General features: G+C 37.9%; 1 long non-coding RNA gene across 4 annotated transcripts in view; it reads left to right on the top strand.

Annotated features, from left to right (window-relative positions):
- LOC308198769 overlaps nucleotides 1-17,947 on the top strand; it is a 90,951-nt gene that overhangs the window by 37,045 nt on the left and 35,959 nt on the right. The gene's annotated exons all lie outside the window — the stretch shown is intronic.

Genomic DNA, 17,947 nt, shown 5'->3' with positions numbered 1-17,947 from the left:
TCGTTCAGCTTCGCATCTGGGTGGTTGTTTGGAAGCCCAGCTCTGCAGCACATCAGCAGGACAAAGGCGTTTCGTAAACTGACCAACAGTGCAGAAGCAATAATAAAATGAGTGAAAGAATGAGCCTGGGCGAGAACCTTCTTGTGAAAATAGGATCTCAAATGTGTAATAGTGTAGAAACATGCCACAACTTTTCTACCTTTCTCTGCTGGAAGCTTTGTGCTTGGGGGATTGGCTTCACACAACTGGGTTGTAAGTCTGCAGGATGCCTTACTGCTGGTTTGGTTTGGCTTGTTTGGGTGGCACGTGTGTTTTAGAGTATGGCAGGAGATGTAAATTCCTCCTTTTTAAACATCAGGTTTCTATTATCTATTTTGTGGTGTAAAGCAGTTCAAGTTATGGGTTTGAGAGGAATCTAATCATCTAATGGACCAGTTGAGCAGTTGTAGGACTTTTTCAGGATTTTATCCCTTGAAATAAACCAATTTTACAGTATTTTGTGGTTCTAGGTGCATGCATAACAGAAGGAATTTTCAAAGTGAAATTGGTATGTTTTGGTGCTAGGTTTTACAACTCCTTGTTTTAATTCTGATTTCTCATGATAGCTGTTTCTTGTGCTTTTTGTTTTGATTGTTGTATGTGCTGATGTGTGAGGTAGATGCTTATGCTGCCACCTGTGTAAAATTATAAGGTTGTGCAACTTCAGGGATGAACTCATGGCAGGAGCAGCAGAATTTAAACTAGGGCACATGCTGAAGCATAATCTCATATGCCTTGATATAAGCTGATCTAATATGTATCTATTAAGAAACATAAAGCATGGACTGCTAGACCAAACCTTAGTGAAAAACCATCCCTATTTGGGAGACCTTGTAGGTTAGAAAAGTTAGAATGAGCTTTCTGACTCCAGCCTAGTGTCACTTGGGGTACGTTGCCTCCTTCCCCCTGCTGGCTTAGGTGCTGGCCTACCACCCCTGTGCTCTACAGTCATCTGGGAGCAAGACGGGGTTGTCTTCCTTTAGGACAGAGAAATCAGTCTAAGTTGGAGAACAAGAAGGATCTGGCAAGTCAGAGAACACATAAAAGCTTTTGAATGATGTGAGAAACAGAAAAGAGCCCACGTTACATGGGACTGCTGCTAGTCCCATCCGAATGATTACCAGATAAGGAAAAATACAATCAAAGGAACGCCATAATGTTGCCAGAAGCTATGCAGTGCAGCACAGTACATGGCCATAAATTTGATGGTTATAACAGTTTTCCCTACACAGTTACATACTGTATTACTGAAAGTGACTCTGAGCCCATCAGAAATCTTTTTATAATAAAGTATTAGAAAAAGAAAGGAAAACTGGAATGAGGAAAACAAGGAGAGTTCTTCGTGTTCACTTTTTCCTGAGCTATGAGGGAAGGTGTACCATGAACTCATGGGGGACAGTGATGGAGAACAGTAAATCTATGCCCCATAGCCACAGTCACATGCAAAGGCAGAGACTAGCTCTTCTTCCTACGGTCTGTGCCAAGAGGAGCCGAATACACCAGCAGACAGCTGGAGACTGGGGCATTCCAGATGATCCAGGTATATGGATTTTCTTCCTAAACAGACACTTCACTAACTGTCATGTCCCTGCAACTGAGTCTCACTCTCTGTCCTGCTCTCTGTCCCCTTTCCTTTAGGTCTCCACCAGTGTTCAACAGTGATGGGTACTGGCTGCTCCAGGACCAGAACTGGTATTACTCTTAGGTGATACCGGTAGCTCCAACACTATTTGGCAGGGCTCAGCTTTGTTTTCTTTCCCAATTCTTTCTTAGTCTTGACTATCAATGGAGCTCTCTTCTTCAGAATGCATTTCTTTTTCTTAATAAATCCTTTGCTATGAAATTGTCATAAAATCAATGCCTTGGAGGAAATCCTCATTCTAATTTGACTTAGGCAACTACTGAAATCAGTCTACAATTCTTTTATTTTAGCACCAAAAATCACACTCATAAAAGATGTTGTAGTGTGCCAAGAGCTGAAGTTAGACTGAATAATAATCCCATGCAAGCTGATGACTGGTTGGCTCTCTGAGAAGAGGTGGTATACTGCAGCAATGTGAAAAATGTGCACAAGCTAGAAGTTGATGTAGTTTTACTTTAAATATTGTAGAGGAAATAAAAGAAGTCACAGTCTGCTTTAGTGTAAATGAACCAACTCAGTATCTTCACTGGCAGTTTGCCTGTTTTACTTAAAGGCCTAATTTGGCTCTGTAAGAACATACTCAATGCAAACACACCGTAGAAGGAAGCTGCACACAATGCCTTATACTTCAGTTCTTCTATCCCTTAAACTCTTACCAGGCGTGATTTGGCCAGGACACACACAGTGTAGCTAAACTTCCTTCTTCAGTATTGCACTTTTTTTTCTTTTCCCTTTTAAACACGTGTTTTTTCTCTCCCTCTTGTACAAGCAGATGGTCTCCAGTTATATGCAGGAGCTCCTATTCCCTGGGTTGCTACGCAACAAAATGCATCCTATCTGCATCCTTTCTGTGCTGTATCCCGTTTCCGTTCAACAACTCAAAATAACCAGCTTAGTGCTTCAACATGCTGCTTCCTCTTTTCTACAGAGTTGAATATCTATCAAGTATCTTCCTGGGCTTCCTATCTCTTCCTGTTACAGCCTTGAAAAAAATGTGTTTGCCCTGAATTGATTTTCCTCATCACTTCCTATTTACATCAGTCCGCTTAGTGCTAAGGCAGGCAAAACATACATAAATGAGTCACGCAGCTGCTAGCCCATAAAAAAAAAAAAAAAAGTGTCAGCCAATTGTGTGATGTTTGAAAGCAAGATTCTTCATTGTTGTCAGGTGTGGGGTTCCTGTTTGTCCTTTTTATCGTGGCTTTGTTTCCCTGCTGATACCAGAAAGTTGAAAACAAACTTTTTCCTTCTTTTTTCATACTGGACTTATGAAAAGAATTTAATGCTGATCAGACTAAGTACAATTACTCTGTACCTTTGTTAATTTTTTTTAGGTAAACTTAATTCCCAGTTTTACCTAATGTTGGCTTTCCCCATAGAAGGGAATGCCAGCTCTGGAGAACCTCTCTGCCTTATTGCTTATCTTACAGATAATTTAGTAGGTTAGAGGACAGTGATTTATTTCACCTAATTTGGGCACTCTGAAGTTGAGCATGTGGTGGGTCCTCAGCAGCTCTGCTTCCTCTAGTCAATGGAGAAAGAGAGGCACCTTCAGTAATTGAATTGTAGTAATTCATTCACTGGGATAGGTGGGATGAATCGTTGAGACGCAACTTCTGATTTGCAGCTATAGAAGGAGTTTGGCTGATAGCTTGGCTGAAATGCCTTGTCCTTAGATTGCTGACGTGAACCTGGGTGTTAGCAGACTTTTTATTTGTATCATTGTGAAATATTTCTCTGCATTTCTCCAAAATAATTTTAATTTGTTGGTATACCTTGCTGCCATTTCCAGGGACAAATAATCCAACTAATGTTTTGGGGAGGAAATGAAAAATAGCTAACAAAACTACAGGTATGAGTGACCACCCCATCAGTCTGGCTTTTCATAATTGTTGTTCAGAGGTCATGTATACAGCTATATAGCTAAATATCACTTCTTTTTGTAGACTGCCTTTAGCGTATGTAACAAACTTCAGTCTTATGTTTCTGGAACAGCAGTGTGCTTTAAAAGCAAAACCACACTTTTTTTCTAATGGAAATTCCTGTGTTCAGATAATGATGATGCCATGACTAGGTGAGTTTCAGTGACTGAATGTTTTCTTCCAGCTTGTAGTTGAAATGAAACTTTTGGTAGAGATTATTCAAGACAGAGTTTCAGAATGATGCTTATCCAGAGTGCTCTTTTAAGCTATGTATGCCTCAGGAAGCTCAAACCAAGACTGCTGCTACTCTTCTTTGGGTGGTGGTAGCCTGTGCACAGGCTCAGCTCTGCTGGAGCACAGTCCCGGGGCTGCTGCTTCTCCTCCACCTCCCTGGTGTGCCGCAGGGGTGAGGAGGAGGCATGTATTTGTTGGTCTCCCCGCTGTACACCAAAGTTTTGGTTGCAAAATTTTGGTAGTTCTGCTCATTCTGAGAGAATCTGCACAATTTAATGAACTTGATTGATTTTAGCTTACTACAGAAATAACAGCAAATAATACACAATAACTATATTCTTTTATAAAGTGCTACTTTCAAAATGCTGTGTATAATACAATAAAATGAATATGCAGAGGATTTTTCCCCCATTGCATCTTTAGAAAACTATTTCAGTAACACAGAGACAGCATGGTTGCTGCAGTTCAGCAAGGTGTGGGAATTGCTGGATGCTATCTGAAGGGCCATGGGTGTGGGAGGACAGCCTGGATGTTTGTTGTGCTTTCTTCTAGCTTGAATGTCTTGGAAACTGTTCATTAAAAATAAGAGGTGAAGAATAGGATGGTTCTAAGGAGGCTGGCAGAGATCATTCTTTTAGGTACTGTGAATCATTTTCTAATATCATGAGAAAGGAATGGAATTAAATTCAGGCGGTTTGAGGGAGTCCTATCTGGTATAAACTTTCACTGTAAAGATAAAATTGGCCTTGCCCAACGATGATGGAAGGATGCCTCTAGACAGATGTCAGTTGACAAGGCGGGATGCAAACTGGAAGTTAGATGGCGGTCCATGTGATTTAAGAAGGAACAACAACAACAAAAAAAGCAGTGCTAACCCATACTTTATTCCTTCATTCCAATGAATCTGCTCATAGTCAAACATCTTTTCTCACATCTCAGGATCTGTGCACAAAGGTACTTTGGAAACATAGGGCCCCACAGTCAGTAGATGCCTAACAAAAGGTAGTGGTAAATGCGGTAGGACTGGTATTGCTTATTTGATGTGTGCATTGTAATGTGTACAGCTTTTTAAAGTCCAGTTTAAGATTTCTGGACTGAAATCAAGATCTGTTTTTACTAACGCAAGGTGAGCATAAGTTCTAGCACAACTCATTCTTTTTGTAGATCTTGCTCTACTGTCTGACCTGCTCCCTTTTAATAAAGCAAATGTTTGTCACCATTACCACAAAATGATAGGAAATGCTAGTTGTGGCCAAGTTATTTCACAATAAAAATTCTGTTGTGAAATATATGCTTCCTCTTAAATGAGGTCAATGCTTATTTCTTCCAAGTACAGAAACAGTGTATTTGCAATAATGCATATGAAAAAGATATTCTCTAGCCTTTATTTATAGTTAGAAGGTATAAATAATATGCATATAAGGGTTATGACTCTGTAAAACTTACTAAAGAGAAGGAGTTCTGTGCTGTGTTGATATCTATCTTAGAGACAAGCAACATAGACAAAAACCAGCACAAATTATCACACCTTCAGTTCTCCTCAAGCAGTGGAAGTCTAGGTTTCATGGAGTGAAGAAGTTTTCTTGAAATACGTTTGCCAAAAATTTCCTGATGCAATCAATTTCTATTTGAACTTTCAAAAAATAGTAGGTACCTTTCCTGAGCAATGGTGTGGTTGGTTTTTATTCTAATAGAGAGATTTATACTCTCTTTAAGTATAAATTGTCATACATGGAATGGGTAAGGCCTTTTCTAGGTCTGCCTAATAGCAATATGGAATTTAGAATCCACGAATTCTCATAGTTTTCTTTTACAAATAGAAATGCCACTAAGTTTATCAGAGTAAATATGAAGTGGACATTTGCAGGCAAACAAACTCTTTTCTCCTGACATGCCTAGAGACTAGACAGTAGAAGATGATCTTTACTGATCTCTTCTGTGGTCAGGATCTGCATGTCTGGTACAAGATCCTGGAGTCAGAGGAACAGATGAATTCATGTTTCATCTTGCAAAAAGCTAAACAGGAAGGTTAGGAAAAATCTCCGGTGGGAAAAATCTTTGTGCTATCTTCATGTCAGCATCCAAGAATTAAAAGGTATTCCTGAAGAAATTCTCTTCCCTATGTTTAAAAAAATAATTGTCACCAGGACTAATCCCTGGGAAGTGGAGAGGCCAGTCAGCGGGAACAGAAAGCAGAAGTACAAAGCTGCAGCTTACCTAGCAAGAGATGAAATGATGTCCGTGCATTGCTCTAGTAAGCAATTTGCATTAATCATTTTTCTGGTAGGCTCAGTAGTGTGTGTCCATAGAGAGATTTTCTTTCCTGAACACTGATTGCCATTATACATAGAATTACTCTCAATATATTTCTGATAATTTTCAGGACCAACATAGAAAGGTTTGCAAAAGGAATATTGTACAGCCAGATTTTAATATGTGTCAATTATATTGAAATGTTTAAACACCACATCTGTCTCTATTATTGACACATCAATAGAAAATGGTAAGCATGGTAATTAGCAAAGTAATTGATTGTAGTGTTGTGCAGATCTTCTGCAAAGAAAAAAGAAACTTCTAATCACAAGACATGGATCCTTTGCTTGAGAAATGAGCTTTTTTGTTTCCTTGTTTCTTTGTGTAGCCTTATTGTTAGGACTATTTAAGTCTATCTGGGAATTCGTACTAACTTTACAATACGACTATATAAAAATCAATGATATATCAATATATAATACTTATGTGTAAACAAGCTATAAACAATATTGATAGAGAGACCAAGTTCTAACTTGCTCTGCTGGAATTTATTTGAAATTCATGAAAAGAATGAGTCCCATTAAAAAAAAAATAAATAAAATGTACCTTCTCATGCGCGCACACAAGCAGGGAAGCAATGTGCTGCCAGTTTAGCTGCTTCAGATGCAAGCTAAGAGTTACAGCAAGCGTCCTTAAGAACAGTTGTTCCTGGCAGTGGTGGAGCTCCTGGCAGTCTTCATCTTGTGCAGATTACTTTCACTTCTTCAAGACTGGAAAAGACTGGAAGCTGGGAGTTAAACTGGGAGTGAGACAGCTGTGTGGGCGTGAGTGTGGAGTCGGGCTAACCAGCTCAATGTAAATGTCCAGGCAAGGCCGCGGTGGCCTTCTGAAAACTTCAGAGCAGCTTCAAACTTTGCAGGGCATCATGTACACAGTATGTCCTTTGGTACGGTGTCTTTACAGCATCGTGTATGTCCTTAAAGAAAATGATTATGGTAGTCTGTCATACTGGTTTGATTATCTTAAAAGTGTTTTATTGTCCCATTGCTGGAGAATATTGGTTTTTTTGTTTTGTTTTTTTTTGTTTTGCAGATTCGCTAACTGAACAATTGAAGAAGCACTGTAGTTATATAAGGATGTTACCTCTGAGTCCAAAGCAGTGCTTCTCAGTATATGTTTAAAAATATTTCTAATCCAAACTCTGTAGAAGGTGCTCACAAGGGACAAATAACTTAATATTGACATAGCCTTAAATATATTGAAAAGACATAAATCAGAATAATGAGATTCATAAATCTGTTAATATTAATGGGAAAACCTTTTGGGAAATGTAGTGTAAAATCAAAGAAAAAGATGAACTTGAGATGTAAGCAGTGGCTCTAGTTAAATGAATAAAAAATTGGATATTTTGTTTCAATGCTTTCTCAAGTCAGAGAAAGTCATTACATCCTCTTGAAATTGTGCTTGTGTCTTTAATACTGTCATAAACAGAACACAAATATTAGGAAAAATGCAGTGAAGGTATCTCTAGAAGCCTGCTAATAAATGAAAACCCTGGAACTATTTGTTTTTCGCATCATGGAATGAGGAAAGCACCATGAAGCCTTTCTTTCAAAAATTCTGTCCAGAATCGATAGACTGATTCTATGCTGAATTTCAAGGCTATAAAGCTTTATTAGCAAGAAGAATATGTATATTGTTATTCATCTGTTCACACTGCAATGGTTAAGGAACTGTCAGCATTTCCTTTAAAAAAACCCTATAATTTAACAGGAAATTCTAACACACAAAAATGCATTCTAGGCTGCATTTGACAAAGGGGCTTCCTTAACCATGTTTTCATAATTAATTCTGTTTAGATGCTTTATAGCTTGAAAAAAAGTGGACAGTCACATCCTTAGAGATACATGCCATCTTATACCCACTGCAAAGTGTTCCTAATGTCAGCAAATGCAAAAATAGTGCTCTTCATCTCTCCCCTACCTGGCTGAACCCCCTCTTGCCAATCCACCACCACCACAAGAAAGTTCCTAACTTTGTCCTCCTTCCACTGCCAGTTAACACATCCCTTTGACATCTCTGTGTTATTTACCTTTGTACGGCTGCTGGAATTCTTTACTACACAACATGGAGCAATGTCTTCTGTTAAAAACACTCATTTTTGGCTCTTCCATGGTGTTGAGGGAGATCCTATATGCAAAGATCCTCGGTGGACTGTAAGCACTGCAGCTTGCAATTACCCCAAATAAGATGTTAGAACTGCTGCAATGAGTATGTTGGATGAAGATCCAGTTCTGGCTAAGGGTGATGCACAGACCCACTGAGCCCAAGGTGGTGCTGGGCTGGCCCAGCCTCACCTCCCCCTTGTACAGGCACTAGGGTTGACCCCATCTTCCATCCTGCACTAAACTCAGTAACTGCTCTGATGTGGAGAGACCTCAGCATGTTTGCAGATGCTTCATAGTCTCCTCTTCAGGTAGTTTACTCAAATGATTAATCATTCCCTCTGCAAAAAGCTGTTTTCTGTCTTAGCATCAACAGGTACTTTTTGATGTAGCAAGAAATGTTTTATCACTAGTGATTTAAATAGATGTTCATTGCACATGTGTCTAAAGGCAGAATATTTCTCAAGAGTGCTTGGGAAAGACTTCAGTAGCAAAAGCAAGTTTGGCTGTTGGATCTAACATGCATTCATGCTTCAAGCACGTTTGTTCGGTGTGGGGATACCATACCTCTGGGATATCAGATAAACCAAAATTCTGTACTCGTAACTGGTAGATTGCACTTGTCAGTGTGAGAAACAAGATAGTTCAGAAGTTCTTATGTTTCCTACCCATATCGTAAAATCTTCAACAAATGTCTCAAAAATCTGTTTGATTAAATCTGTTGAATTTTTTTTTTTTTCCTGAGGAATCATAAAGTGGAAAATATTTGAAAAAATTTTCAGGTTCTCCATTTCTTAGTTGAACTGTCTCCATGCATAGGTGAAAGACCATAAAATACTGTTTGCCTCATCTTTAAAGTTCCCTCAAAGACGGTTTTCATTCATGTGTGGCTGGCTACCATACATCAACAGTGTTTTCAAATCTCAGATCAATATCCTGGATGTTTTCAGAGAAATTAATTAGTCTCACTGAGGGGTTATTTTCCTAGGTTGGAAAAATACCCTTTGCTCCGTTTGATATTGACTACATAGTCAACTGGATAGACACAATGTTTACCCTCCTAAGAGGTCAATTTAAGTGCTCCAGGCAATACAGTAAGTCTAAGAACACACTTTTCTGCTGTTTCATTTGTAAGCATTGAATACACAGAGTCTTTGGTTAAGTAAAAATGTTTCAGGCTACTGCTCCACTACCTGGTTTTACTCAGGTTTACCCCTGATATAATATGATTCTTAAATTAGTTGTTTTCTGTTTAGGGATTGTCCCTTCTCTAGCATGAGTATATCTAAAGAGGTCTATTGATTTCAGTGCATGCAGACAGACTTCATAAAGAGGAAGCTCTGTGATCAAATAAGATTCCAAAGTATTGAATATAAAAAAATCTTACAGCATGCATTACGAGATCATTTTGGACTACAGAACACACTTATTTTTTCATTTTTTTCACACCCCTAATTATATATTCATAGCATTTTGCAGCATAGGACTGATGCAACATTTGTTAGGGAGTCAGAAGCTGCAGTTCACGTTCATAAATGAAATGTTTCTGCAAGAACCTTCCTTGTCCACTGTGTAACTTCTCAAGATCTATCCTTTAAGGCTGCAGAAAAAGTACATTTGTAAGATGTTTATGCTGTATTTAGAGTAGGGCAAAATTTTATCAGAAATTGATGTCTTAATCAGTTTCAGAATTTTCTAGAATTTGGACTAATGTTGCAGTGCCCCTCTTCTAGATGTGCAGGGCCCTCTACATGTTTGGAAATTGGAAATTTTCATTTTAATGTTTATAATAATTTCTTTGGTTTTATTTCTTCTGCCTCCCCTCCAAAAACATGTTCTTAAAAATATATATAAAAAAATGTGATAAGCTTAAGTGACCTGTAAACAAAAGGAAGCATGGTGAACTACCACTGACTTTTAGTCATTAGTCTTGAAGGTCTACAATTTGTTACATTAGCAAGTCACCAGGAAATGAAAGCAGTGATTAAATCCTCCCTGTATATGAAATGTCTCAGCACAGCTGAAGTTTACTTCCCAGGAGATATGAACTGCAAGACCACTAAGCTCTGTTCTTTCTTTTTATTTCATATTTAAATGTTTTGGATCTTCCAAGAAACAATGAGACTTTCCTTTAGCTTAGTGTCTTGAATGCTTTCTGAGTTGATGGGAGGAGTGGATTGGGGTCCCCTTGAACATAAGAAGAATTCAAACCCATGCTGTTATCTGTGGAACAGTACCCTTACCTCTGGGATCCTCCTGGCCTGGCAAGGTCTGCCTCTTCAGGATTATTATTTTAGTCCTCAGTTATTTTCAGTTTGTGACTTTGGAAATAACTGAATAGGTCTGTGCTGAAAACCACACTTGATGAATGCATTATTTGCTGAAAGAATTCCCTAACTCTGTATGAATAATTATGGGTTCAAGTGAATCCTCTCTGGAGAGTTTATCAGATCACTTTATTGTGCATAGAATAAAGTTAGAAACTCAAAACTTGTTCTGCAGTCAGCTTCCTGCCTGCCTATTAAAAGTGGGAAGCCCTGTTGGGTTTTCCTTCCTATAACAGCTTGCCCATAACTCTTTAATCAGTTTTCCATAGCTGAGAAATGTTGTTGGTTTTGTTTATCACTGAGAACTACAAGTCTGTGTTCTCTTCTTGGTATACCCAACATGAATCATGGTTTATAAACATCCTGTTGGTATTGATGGAGTAACCGGGGCCTTAATAAGACTTTGATCTTTTCGAGCAGCTTACATAGTAAGGCACAATGTTGGTAGAGTCTTCAAAGTGTTAACAAAAATGACAAAAAAATCTTTTCTATGAGTGTTGGATGTGCAGTGAATACATTGAAACATTATTTAATGTGCCACTAGTGTTTCTGAGAACACCTAAAAAAAAAAAAAGACATATTTTCAAATTCCAGCATAAAACCTAAAAATAAATTTAACAAAATTATTCTGTAGTTCTGATCTAGGGACTATGACAACTGATTTGAAAATCCCCTCTATTTTACAATACTGTAGTCTAGAACTTCTTTCTATTCTAAACATAGACCATTCATAAAACAGTCAACAGTTATGAAACAATTTTTAAAAGTATTTTCCACAAAAGGTTTTTTTTCAGACCAGACACTCCCTTAAAGATGACCCTGTGGAATACAATAGATGGGACAAACAGTGAGAGACAAGTTTCAGATTGCTTTTGAATAACATCTGAAGCTTCATGGTGGCCTCTTTGATGTGACCCCAAGGGGACTGACCACCTGTGTTGCTTTGTGCAGTGATGATTTGTTAATCAGGAAAACAAGAAATACAATATGGCCTCAAGTAAATCTTTAAGTAATCTTAGATGAGATTTAGATTTTTTGGGGTGATTTTTACATTATTCTTTACACAAAATAAATAATTTCATCAACATTAACTGCTTAATTCTGTGTTTTCTTACATCTAGTCTTCCAAGATGACATATTTTTTCCATATATATATAATACTGTTTTCTGTAGACTGCATAAAACAGGTTACATTCTTAAAAGGGACAATCAGTTCATATGACCACTTATTTTCTACTGCTTTACAGATGTTAAATTTACTCAGGGTTTTTTGACTTCATGAGTCAATACTGATTTTTGAATACATTTCTTAAGTCCCAACTACTATAGCATAGTCTATCTATGCCCTCATTTTTTTTCCCTAAGAATAGACAAATGAACAAACTGTTATTCTTTTCCAGTCATTTAGGAAAGACAAGGCAACGTAAACTGTTTTTATAGGATAATAAATGCTTACCTCCACACTTTTTCTTGTTTCCGTGGATTTCAATACTGATCAATGAGGCAATGAGAAAAATTTCAATTTTTATACTGGTAGTAAATCGGTTGTGCTGCAATAGGCTAAAGTGGCTGTAAATACCTCCCTTTGTAATTTCCCAAACATTAAAAAGATATCTATTTCTTCAACTAGGCAGTTAATGTCAAGAGGATATATTGCATCTCGAATTTGAGTAATGAAGTCCTGGATTTGTAAGCATCCTGGTATTTAAGACATTCGCCAGTCATTTGTTTTCCTTTTCAGAGAGTGATTACAAAAGGAATAATGAGAGGATAATTCCAGGTGAGACTACAGAAATGTGAGACTATCTAGACTGAGCCATGCTCTTCTTCTCCAGAGAGCTCCAAACCATCATTAGTATAAGGGTTTCTTCAGCAATGAGATTTTAGCTTAATTTTCATGATTTTTCTAGAACAAGTATCTGAAGGAAAACCCATCGCTGTTTAGGTAAAATTATAATTAGAGAAAAAGTTGCTAGGGAGTTCTTAAACTATGGATATTCTTAGGTGAAGAGCTGAGTGATTAAGAAATGTCAGCTGTGTTCAGATGAGGACACAGAGTTGGGGTCAGGCCTGTTACATGGTTAGAAAGGAGTTTTAGGTCCATGGAATTGTGCTGGTTTGAGTGGTATGGGAAAAACTCAGTGCCTTCTGGACTCATCTTACATGTTGTTAAGCCACTACAGTGAATTAAATTTAATAGGACTTAAAGCTCTTCCTCACTCTTCAAGACCTGCCCTCAAATCAAGCTTTTAGGATTTAACCCATTAAGTGTCGAGACCAAGAGCTCAGTTCTGTGACATGCTGAACATCTGCTGAAAGATGAATGTCCTAAAATATTTCCAGTTTCAGTCATCACCAGCGGAGCTATCAGAAACACAGGCATAGGTAAATATGGGAAGACATGCCGATCGCACCCGTGGGTTTAGTTGGGTGAATTGCCTAGTTTCAGATCAGCAGCCTGCCTAAGAGGTGTGGTAGAATACAATGACCAAATACTACGACATCATTCTGTTAATTTAGGACACTGACATCATCAGATTAAGAATACATCATCGTTTTGCATCCTGTTGTGCCATGTCTTTCTCTTGTTTTCTGACATAATGAGGTGGGGCTCAGGCTAACAGTCCTCTCCTCTGCTGCGGAATCCTTGCCCACCTCCAGAGCAGCGTCCTGCCAGGTCACAGCGCGAGGCAAACAAAAAAATATCGCATCATTACTAGCAGCATCCAAAAGCATATGCAGAAATGCAGGAGTATAATTGAACTGCACAGGCAAACTTTTATTTCTTTGTCCTGCAAGTTTGATTTGTAGAGTTAATTTTTCTTTCAAAGCATGCCTTTGTGATGCAATGCCATGGTAAGGATCTGCCTACAGTCACCCAGAGAAATGTATTTTTACCTAAATGCTAATGCAAACTCAGATTCCACTTAGACTCAGTTCTGTTAAGTATTTTGAGATAGGTCCTTTTTTTCAAGTGAAGTGTTGCCTTTTTTGCCTTGCTTACTTCAAATCTACCATTGGGATTAATTTGGTTATTTACTCTCAATAATGGAAATAAGTCAAAGGGGAAATGTTTTTCACACTGAGCAGGCACCATGTTCTTCTGGTATGAGCATTCTTTTCCTTTGTTTTTGAAACAATCTTTTGATTTCTTAGGCTTTCCTTTCATGACATTTAGGAGAAAAGGAAACTGCTGTTGAATACGGGATGCCTGGGATTTCTGTTTTATATTATACTTTTTAAATATTTGAACTCTGCTTCAGAACGGAACAAATTAGAGTTGAAACTGAAGGGTGGGTAAGTAGTTTCAAGGTTTCTTTATTTGATTTTCAGAAGTCTATATTTACCCTCCTCCAGTTTATATGTGAAGTACCTTTCTGCTCACTCTAAACAGTCTTATTATTGGTAACTTCTAATGAGTAGTTACCTACACAGCAGCTGTTAATCTTCTTCATTACTAAGCCTTTCCCAAAAAAAAAAAAAAAGGCTCATTCCTCTGCTGTGTATTCTGAAAGACATATGAAAACTTTCCTCCTGAACAGTTTTATTTTTATTTTTTTTGTTTATTCCATCTGTCTGTTTCAAAATACAGTTTCTATATCTTGCTTTCAGTTTAAAAATCCCCTTAAAACAGCATGTTTTCTCTTTCTTGGTAAGGAGCAGGCAAATCCTAGATCCATATGTTGCAATTTTGTTCGGTAGAACACATGCACTGCTGGCACTGCAGACTGGTACTTCCCCTGAGTTCCAGCTTGGCTCCACCTAGGAATTAGTGCCCAGTTCATATCCTTTCAACAAAGCGTTGTATAATCTCCTTGTAATTGTATTGGGCATATTTGCTGTACAATGGAAACAAACTTCAGAGGTTCACGTGTTCCATAGAAGGGCAATTGAGATGAAACTCATTTCCTAATATATTTTATCTATGCCAGCAATTTGGTGGTTATTATATACAGCAAGCAATAAAACTAGTTAAAAGATCATTAAATAACTCCCATGAAGTTATAATAATGCAATAAAAAAATCTAACCAATACCGAGCACTGTGCTTCTTGGAGCTTTTTAATCAGTCTTTTCCTGGGCTACAGTCAGACCAGTGACCATAAATCTACCACCTATCCAATCTCCAGCACCACATTTCCTCCTTTGCTGGGAGTTCTTGGGCCACCATGGAGAGAGAGCCAAAATCTTGTAATACTCACTGTGGTGTGCCAAGCAACTGTTCAAAGCTAGAGAAATTGCTTTGAACAAGGCAGAAAGAAGTTCTGATTTTAAACTTCCATATTAAAGTGGTAATGAACTGCATTTTTGTACATAGCTTTGAAAATCCCCACTGTGGAATCATGCACTATCAAGGGTCATTTTAATAACATTGATTGTTAAAAGACACAGCTCCCAGTGTAAAACCAGAACTCATTAGAATTCAGGATAAAGCTGATTACAGAGGAATGCGTAAAATTGAATATTAAGAAGATTAAGAAGAGCTGGGCATCAATGCTATATTCCAAAGGGAAATCCATAATGTGCTTACTGTCCCAATCAGCAGTACCCAAAGGCAATGTGTACCTCAGTGAGTGTGCCCTACTGGAGAGGGAACTCTGAGAGTTTGGCCAAGGGTAACTATAAATATTAAAACCTTTATTATCAATGTTTGATAGAAACATAAAAAATTTATAGTTGTGTACAAATTCTTTCTTTTGCAGAGGAGATGCATGAGATTTTATAGTGCTCCTGATAAGTCACTCTCATTTTTTTTCCTTTCAGACAAAATCTAATTATTTCTGCCCAAATTTCTTTCTTTCTTCAATGGAGTTAGTGTCATCCGAAAGAAGCAAAACAGAATGAATAGCCGAAGCCCTGTATAGAGCTAACAGTAGATTCTGTATCAAGGTCATTCAGATGGGCTGCTGTGCTATGTTTTGTTTCTTTTTTTTTTTTTTTTAATTTACAGTCTCATAGCCCCTCTGCCTCCTTTTGCTATTCAGTATGTGTTTGTCACAGACTCTCTCATTTAGAAACAAATGCATTCAGACATCTTTGGTACTTACAAAAGCATAGTCTCAAATTGCAGCAATTATTAACATAACAGTAACACACAAGAGTTACTCCAGCATATTGCAAAACCTGTGAAGCTTTCAATGCACTCTGTATGAGATAGAAATGAAAGGCAACTATCTACCTAAATGTAAATTTCCCCCTCCCCATAACATCTAAATGGAATTACTTTCCACATTGTTGAGAAGATTCATTAAGGGGACACAGAATCTTAAGAATGAAAACCTCCTTGTTTTGTAAGCTATACGAGACGTGGCAACCTTTATATATTTAAAATATGATTATTGTAATTGAAATGTAGAATTAACCAATCCTTCACTATTTATGATAATGGAGCATAAATACAGGCCTCCTGCACAATACAGTGTGCCAAGAAACTAACTCAGAAGAGGTTATAGTAAGCCAAAGCAGAAGTTTATTAATTTTCCTAGTAGCATTATAGGAATTAACTTTATAGTTCTGTTTTGTAGTACACCAGAAATCAGATAGGGCAAATCAGCTCTCCATGCTTTATACTGTTTTCTGCCTTCTTAGTTGATGTCTTTTAAGAGGTCAAAGAGATGGGGCTCACCAAGACCCTCTCCTGCTCCAAGCATCACCTCCAGTGAGGCCCCAGCTCAGACGAATTTCTGCTTGGCACTCTGCAACACGTAATCAGTAATCACCTCTTCGGTTGGTCATGTGCCCTGTGCAAGTATATTAATATTGTTGTTGAAGGAGCATTTGAGACACAAAAAAGAGAAGGAACCAGTCATTTAAAATATCTTCCTAGGCTTCCTGTCCTTCCGTATCATTTATACTACTATGCCAGCATAGCCCTCTGCGATATAGTAGGCCTGCAGAAAATAATGTGAATTGTTTTAGTTGTCAGTGAAACTAGACTTCATGGCCAACATGGTATACGTAGCTGTATAAGGCCATGTGGATTTTCATATATTTTGAGAAAAAGTGCACTAACCTGCCATAGATATAGGTTTAGACATAGCAATGTGTTTGTGGTGGCGCTACTATTGCACTACTAAGTAACAATGTTCAGTTCAGCTACATTGCTTTAAGTTTATTTAATTTAGAATAACAAAAGCCATGATAGTATTAAGATAATCAAAACTATATAAATATCTGAAGTTTCCTTTGTATAAATCACTCTATTTTTGAATAGACAAGGACTATAATACACTGTGCTGCAACCTAGGACGAAGTACTGTGTGTTGGAAAGAGTTTCAGTAAATGTCCATGGACCCTCTCAGCTGTAAATGAATGTTTTTGAATAACACCAGTAATCTGAAGGTAATTAAAGTAGTTTATGCAAGGTGCAATAAACAGCTATTGTTGTGTCTACAGAACATTACTTTACGCTATTGTGAAGATGATGTCTTTTTAGCCTCCTAGCTGTTGTGAAAAAAAAATTCAGAGGCCACTAGTCTGAAAGAAACAAGGACAAGATAATAACTAGAGACGCAATTAATGCCTGTGCTTTGGAATAGTACAAATTGTTACAACAATCACAGAGAAAGCTGTACAGAGGTTATAGGAAGGCAAGTTAATGCAATGCTTAAAAAAAGAATTAAATAAAGAGTGTTAGAAAGACCTAAATTACAAGAGCAAAGAAATGAAAATACAACTTAATAAGAAACAAATGTCGCATGCTGTGTATTAACAGTGGAATGCTTGCAGAAAATATGGAAAAGGCTTTGTTTACTCAACCCTGACTCATGGGCAAAGGTTTACATAAACTGGGCTTCTTTCCTGATCACAAGTATGTGGGAAGTCCTATGGGGATGGGTAGTCAATAGGGCTTCTCAGTCACTTAAATCAGGCACGTTTGGACTCAGTCATTTAGAGTAAAAATGTGGTCCCATAATCGTCAGCAAAAAGCACCCATTTTATTACTGGGGCCAGAGTCCCACTGATGTACCAGGCTCTTCCTGTGTACTGGCCTCAAGAGCAGCAGCACAAAGTCCTGAAGTTAGGATCAGTCATGGGATTTCAGCCCTTATCTCCTGTACATCAGCACATATTGCTGTGTGTATTCCCAAACAGTTTCTGGTGCTCTCTTTCATTTATTTGCAGGAATGAGCTCTTGTCTTATGTGAAAAGAAGGATACAGAGTGGCAGTAAAAATTGTCATTAATGAACATACAGAGCAGATCCTGCTTTCACTTGTGCCCTTTCAACTCCACTGAGATTGAGGTCATCTTGCCTCTTACCAGGCCTGCATCTCTTCCAGAAAGCCTGAGAGCCTTTGGGAGGATAAGTACCAGGACCAAGGAAGTGGGGGTTTATATAGAGGGACGTCAGAGCAGGAAGGAAA

Source organism: Anser brachyrhynchus, assembly GCF_964034855.1.
Source record: "Anser brachyrhynchus genome assembly, chromosome: 8".
Classification (NCBI taxonomy): domain Eukaryota; kingdom Metazoa; phylum Chordata; class Aves; order Anseriformes; family Anatidae; genus Anser; species Anser brachyrhynchus.
This window is presented reverse-complemented; position numbering and strand designations above follow the sequence as displayed.